Source organism: Macaca mulatta, chromosome 14 (genome assembly GCF_049350105.2).
Source record: "Macaca mulatta isolate MMU2019108-1 chromosome 14, T2T-MMU8v2.0, whole genome shotgun sequence".
Classification (NCBI taxonomy): domain Eukaryota; kingdom Metazoa; phylum Chordata; class Mammalia; order Primates; family Cercopithecidae; genus Macaca; species Macaca mulatta.
This window is the reverse complement of record NC_133419.1, coordinates 89,548,565-89,555,395: the sequence shown is the minus strand read 5'-3', so window position 1 is coordinate 89,555,395 and position 6,831 is coordinate 89,548,565. Positions and strand designations below refer to the sequence as shown.

Here is a 6,831-nt window from a genome sequence, read left to right as displayed (position 1 = left end):
CCAGTCTAAAGTCATACGCTATTTTTAAGGTTAGCATTGAGGAAGGTTTGGTGGCAAGGAAAATAAGTGCCAATCCAGTTTAAAGGTTAGGTAGTCAGGGCAGCAAAAAGAAGGTTTTAGAGTAAAACATAAATGCAATGTAATCTGGGCAGAGGGGTTAGGAAGAAGAAGATAATGGATATTCCTTCTGAGACAAGGATGTCTATACTCCTAGGAGTCAACTGGGACTTACCATGTCCTTGACACTCCTTCCACCTGTCTGAGGAAGGCACAGGTGCCCTTTCTCACTCAATACAGGCTTATTCTTAGAATTTAGGGATCTGTGTCCCAGGTGCTGAGATATGACGGTAAACATGTGAAAACTAAGTCCTGGGAGTGCCTCCAACTCCCTTGCCATGTGAGCATCTGTTTGCAGAGCTGGTCTACCCATCCAGATTCACCCAGGAGTCTGTGTTCCTAAAGGAACTCACTGTGCCACTTGGTGGCACCAAAAAGTTGCGCAAAGAACTCTTCTCTATAAATACAAACTACCACCCCTCCCTCCTCCGCTCTCTCCCCTTCCCCCCTTCCCCCCTTTCTCAGTAGCGGGGAGATTGCTGCACACGCCGCCCTCAGCTCGGCTGTTCTGCGCACGCTGAGCGGAGGGGATGAGCTTGAGATCATCTTGGGGGGGAAGCCGGGGACTGGAGAGGCCGGCTCTGCCCCGCTGATCCCTGTGGCCCAACTTTTCGGGGGGCTAGCTAGACCGAGTCTCACTGCTCGCTGCGCAGCCAACAGGGGGGTAAGCTTGCTAAGTGTCTGTGTGCCCAAATGTTCCCTGGCCAGAGAAGGATTTAGGATCTATAAGCTTGCTGAGTAGCTCATAGTTTTATTGGGGGAGGGGGACGCGGGTGGAGCGGGGGTGGCCAAAGCCGACAAGATTCAAGTCTACTCCATTTGCGAACAGCCTTAATTAAACCTGTTGGGGAAAAAGGCGCGAGCAATGGGGTGAAGGAGGCAAGAGCTGCAAGGGTTGAAAAGGGGATTCTGCATGCCTTCGCATCCAAGTTCCCGCTCTCTAAGGCCAGGTGCGCGTGGTTTCGAATGCAGAGTGTGCTCCCGCAAACCACCCGAGGGCTCGGAATTGTGAGAAGCAAAGGTGGAGAGGGAAAGAGGACAGAGAATTGCTTTTCAATAGATCGGTTAGCGGTGGCATCCTGGCGCCTGCTGCAGGAAGAGGGGGGACAGCGGGTGGTGCTGAAAGCACATCTCTTTCACTCAGGCTATATTGCCTCTCTTTGAACACCAGCCTGAGCCCTCCCGCTCTTTCCTCTTCCATGGATTTGTCTTTCCCCTCGAACACAAAGCCTGCTAGTTATCCCACGGCGGGAGCATGATCAGCATGCCAACGAGGAAGCCCAGGCTACAGCGACTTAGGGAAGAAAACCCAGGGCAGGCCCTTGAGTGTGGAGGCTAGCCGGTGACCCGAGCCTAACATGCATTAGGACCTCTCCAGGAAAGTGACAGGTCCACCTGGAAGGCTCTTTCAGCTGGTACTTGAATTTACAGCTGCCCTCATTTCCCTTCAGAGGAGTTGCTGTGTGGAAGGGAGATTTAGGAAAGGATAACAAGCGCTTGTGCTTATTTAGACACAATCTTGATGCTGCCTTAGTTGGACTGTAACATCGAGTAACCACGCAGATAGGTTCTCCAACACTTTACTTTTCAATAAGCAATTGATACAGACCAGTGAAAAGGCAGCTTCTCCTTTTCACCTTCTTCTCTTTTCGCTACATGGTATTTCATTGTTCAGAGTTTCTCAGGACAAAGCTAGAGCTAATTTGTGTCTCTAATGCTGGGCACTGGCCATTTGAAGCAGCCAAAGGTGCATTGACCAGGAGTACGTGCAGCCCTTCCTCCAGTGGGACATAAGCAGGGGTTTTCTGTGGAAGCTGTAGTTGCATGACATTCTACTGTCAGCTATGGAGCGTTCAGGTATGCTACCTATTGTTAGGTGTGCTTTTTGCTGTTTTCTTTATGGAGTGCAGGGAGTTTTCTCCTTTAATTTCTCAGTTCCGTCAATGTAATTACACATGTAAGAATCCATTGTGGCTATTTCTGTCCTTTATGCATGTTTGTTTCAATTTAAAAAGGCCATTGGTTTGGGACTTGAAAATACTGCATCCTGATCTCATTGGGTTAGTAGTGTGTACCCCTCAATTTCCAGCCTTCTCCCCGTGAAACCTCGTCAGCACTCTGGACAGATCTTTCAAGCTTTCTTAGGAAAAAAATATACATAGCACTTCCTAAATATCAGCTTCTCTTAAGAGAAAAAGCTTTCCCTAGTCATTTACACTCCACATGACAAAATACACAATCTAGATATTTTAATTGCACCCCCTAGAGGTTTGTGCTATCACATGGGAATGTTTTGGCTGTGGGCTATACACTCACAAAAAGCCCAAACTCTTCAATGTTCACTTATGAAAGAATATGTCGAGATTATTTGGGAGAGGAAGATGGTATTTGAATAATCCAAGTTTTTCACTTTACTTCCATAGGTAGACACAGACCTTTACTATCACTTTGTAGTTTACCTTATGGACATGATGACAAACACCCACGGGGAAATTGAAAAATTCACTCATATCTATTTTATCCAAGCAGCACAAACTATCCAGACTTTGGGAATACTTGATTAACTACATACCATTTTTAGTTTGGGTTCTGATCATTAATGTTGTTGTGTTTCATGATAAAATGACTTATATCATTAAAGATGCTCACTTTTGTGACTAAAGCATTTTAATAATTCTACTTTTCTTATTTCTTTCCAAAACCCATTTAATATTTTATAGGAGTCTTACTATATTGTCTTTTACAGAATGATAATTTTAGTTAGAGAAACTAAATTAAGTGTCAATGAAAGGTAGGTGATACTACAAGTAGGAAATGTAAGATGAGGTTAATCATTAAAAATATTTTTTTGTATACCAATTTTATCCCAGGTTTTCTATTCTCATGGGATGAAGACAGAGCTATATCCAAATATTTTAACTTACACATACTTATTATATTATAGTATGTACATGTGAGGTATTTTTATGTATATGTCTATAGATAGATCATATATGAACCAACTTTATAAAATATTAGATACTACCTTTATATATGTCGATATATATATGTTATATGATAAAGCTGATTTGATTTGTATCAAGGTTGGATATATTGAAGATGTATTATTACAAAGCAGGAAGATTCTGCAGTTTAGAAATATGTGTTTTATTCATATTCAGAGAAATATTAATTCTAGTCCTGATGCATCATTTAGTTGTCATTTTAGTCAGTGAATGAAGCTTAGGAGAACATAAGAAGACAGGGACATGAAAAGAAATATTTTTAGTGCATGATGTATTTATATAACCCAAGAAAAGAAACTTCAATTTTGATGTTTGAATTTTCAATTATTTGTAAATCAGATAATATCTTGGTATTCCTTTATCTTAGTTGTTTAAAATGTGTTTCTAAAAAGCATTAAGGCATAGGCTTGCTTTCATTTCCTTTAAATCCATAGAAAGGAGATGAAAATCTATATTTTACCAGTCCAAATCATATTTTAACTATATATAACTTTTTTCAAAAGGGCCACCAGGCAAAAGTCTTGGTGCAGACTCATCCCTGCTCTAATAACTACTATTTATTAAGCACATCAGGCATCATGCTAAGCACTAGGTATGTTATTTTATTTAATTATCATATCAATAATATAAGGCATTATTTGTTTTTCCTTTTCTGTTATAAAAACTAAGCTTTTTATTCTATTGTCAAAAAACAGTGCGTAGTTTATGCAGTGTTCTCTGTGGGTCAGACACTTTATTTGTGCAATTAATTATACTCATTCAGTAACATGTACTGCTATAACCCATCCCCATTTTGAAAATAAGAAAAAATATTTCACTCATATATATATGTGTGTGTATATGTATATATGTATCTTTTACCATATATGTAAAAAGAGAGCAATAATGGGAACATATATACATATATATGCAAAAGAGAGAGATTTGATTTGTTTGGCACTAAAACTTACCCTGTTTCCATTGTATTGAGCTGCATTACTCTGTGGTGTGGCTAAACACTAAACATCATGGGATTATTTTATTGTGGTTGCCAGTGAGTTGTGGTATGATTGGAAGTACAGGTCCTGGCTTCAAATTGCCTGAGTTTGAATCTCAGCTTTGTGGCTTACTACTTATGTGACCTTAGGCAAGTTACTTAAATTTATGTACCTCAGTTTCATTATTTTCAAACTGGGGGATGGGTTATAGCAGTACATGGCATCGAGTGAATATGATGAATTAATTGCACAAATTAAAAAAAAAATAGGTGCAGAAAACCACCATGGCAGACATAGACATATGTAACAAACCTGCATGTTCTGCACATGTACCCTACATTTTTAGAAGAAATAAAGAGAAAAATAAATTAAATTTAAAAAATAAAGTGTCTGATCCATAGTGAACAGAGCATAAACTATCAATCCTACCCAGGCCTTTGGATGTCCAGTTTTCTGCATTTCCTGTGTTATTACATTTAGTGTTCAACTAGCCTATGGATTGTGTTTTATTTTTATTTTATGACTTTAATGATAAAATGTAATACTAAAATAGATTAAATAACTTGCCCAATGTCCCATGGTGCAAACAAAATGACAGAGCAGGTATTTAAATCTAGGATCATCTGATTTCCAAACTTTTACTCTTATGATACTGACCTACAGCTTAGACACATATATCAATTTTTTTGAATTCTACTAATTTTGAGTCGGCAGCCCTTCCTCTACAAGGGAATGTGCAAATATTTATTTTTCTCATATATTCAAGAATATTTGAAAATGTGCAAATGCTTGAAGATAATCAGAAATCAAAATGATACATAATTGCTGTCTCAAATATCTCCTTTTTTAGTCAGACTGTAGAAGAAGTGTAAAGGAAAGACATATGCAAAAATATATTTTATGCATATATGATTTTTATTGGTCTTGCAAATATATCAGATTCAAGAAAAACTCTCTAATGATTAGCTGTTCACAATAATTCTGGTTCAGGTAATGGGTTTTAAAATTTTGAGTATAAATGTTCTGAGGAAAATGAAAACTTGTAATCACAATGATAATGGTGAGCACTTTAATAATGCAACCTTCTTACAGTCATTATATTTTACAGAAGAATGATAAAAATACTTTTTAAAAAATGATTTGTCTAAATGCATAGTAATGTAGAATTATTCAAAGATATAGAAGTAAATAATACACTATTATATCATTTGTTTAAAAATAAGTAAAATTTTAAAAATCAATGTGTAAATTACTTTATAAAGTTATCATTGTCTTGTTAAATTTATAATGAACTTTGCATTTCATATCAAAAGCAGCCTTTGAGTTTGGGAAGTATATTGTAGGATACTCTCCTCACATTCATTTCTTGTAATTTGTGATACTTAGAACTATGCATATTTAATGTAAGGCAATATAAACCTTGACTCTTACAGTTTAAATTTGTCTTTCTCAAATTGAAATTTCTACCTTTTAAACAAGATAATACAGACAAATAACTACATAAACATTGAGTAAGGAAGCCTATTTCAACCTTCTCTCCTTAGCATTATTTGGAAGTTTCAGGTAGCGGCTTTGTAAGACTGATGTGTCCTGATGATTGGCTCTTAGTTATGCTTTTCTTTCATGATTACGTCAACCTTGCCAGGATAACTTTAATGTAAATTAGTGTTTTTCAACTGGAACTGACTTTACATACAGGAGACATTTACTAATATCTGAGGATATATTTGTTTATCAGAGCTGGGAGGGGATGGCATTGTCATCTAGTGAATAGAAACCAGGGGTGCTGCTAAACAACCAACAGTGCACAAAAAACATCCATCCACAACAAAAGATTATCCAGTCCAAAATGTCAATAGTGCTCGGGTTGAGAAACTCTTATCTAAATGATGCTAGGAAACAGAGTTTCCAATATTTACTTGATTTGTTTGTATGCTTTCTGATGAATTTGTGGACATTACATAAGAATTTAATGGAAAGCAGGATCTCCAAAATGCTTTGCAACCAATGCATAAGGTTTGAATAATCAATTCATTTGTTTTTGGGGGAGATCTCATGATTTGTTTATAAGTATGGGCTTTGGAGCCAAATGTAGTTGGATTCATGTCCTGATTCTGCCATTTATTATAGGTTTGATACTTTGGATAAGATTCTTGACCTCTAAACTTCAATTTCTAGAGGTAGTAACATAGGTAGTAAATATACCTACCTTACAGGGTTTTTGTGAGACTTACATCAAATAATTATTATACATTATTTAGCAGAAAGAAGGCACTTGATAAATATTATCTATTAATACATAAGTGGAGATCAAGTTATAGAAAGGTAAAACCACAGTCTCAAGCATTTGATGATAGGTAATATATAGAATAATGCTTTACAGTCTTCAGAGGTATACCCTTAATAACGAGAAATCAGCTGAAGGCTACAGGATGGGTAAAAGTGTAAAATCCCTGCTTTATAATTAAATTGACACTAGTTAACTGTGGATTGCATCATTTTTATTGCTTTGCTGCAGAAGGCTGTTCCAGGTCTTCATAGACTACTAAACCACTTGTTTAAATGATTTACAGTGATTTAGTGAGTTTTTTTCTACTGCCAGAACTTTTTAATTAATGGATAAAATTACAGATTTCATCTTTGTACAATAGTGTTTTATGGCCCTTATTTTTGTTGAGGGGGTTTCAGTTAAAATGTGGCCTATGCTTTGTGGGGCTAAACAGTGGATGCTG

The 6,831-nt window shown here is 37.2% G+C and overlaps 1 protein-coding gene across 2 annotated transcripts in view; it reads left to right on the top strand.

Annotated features, from left to right (window-relative positions):
* Positions 1 to 600: 600 nt before the first annotated feature.
* The window catches only part of GRM5 (glutamate metabotropic receptor 5), a 579,984-nt gene continuing 573,753 nt past the window's right edge, over positions 601 to 6,831 (top strand). For both annotated transcript variants that reach the window (XM_015115388.3, XM_015115385.3), the window contains exon 1: positions 601 to 781. The gene's annotated coding sequence lies outside the window, so the exon portion shown is untranslated. The remainder of the gene's footprint in view (positions 782 to 6,831) is intronic.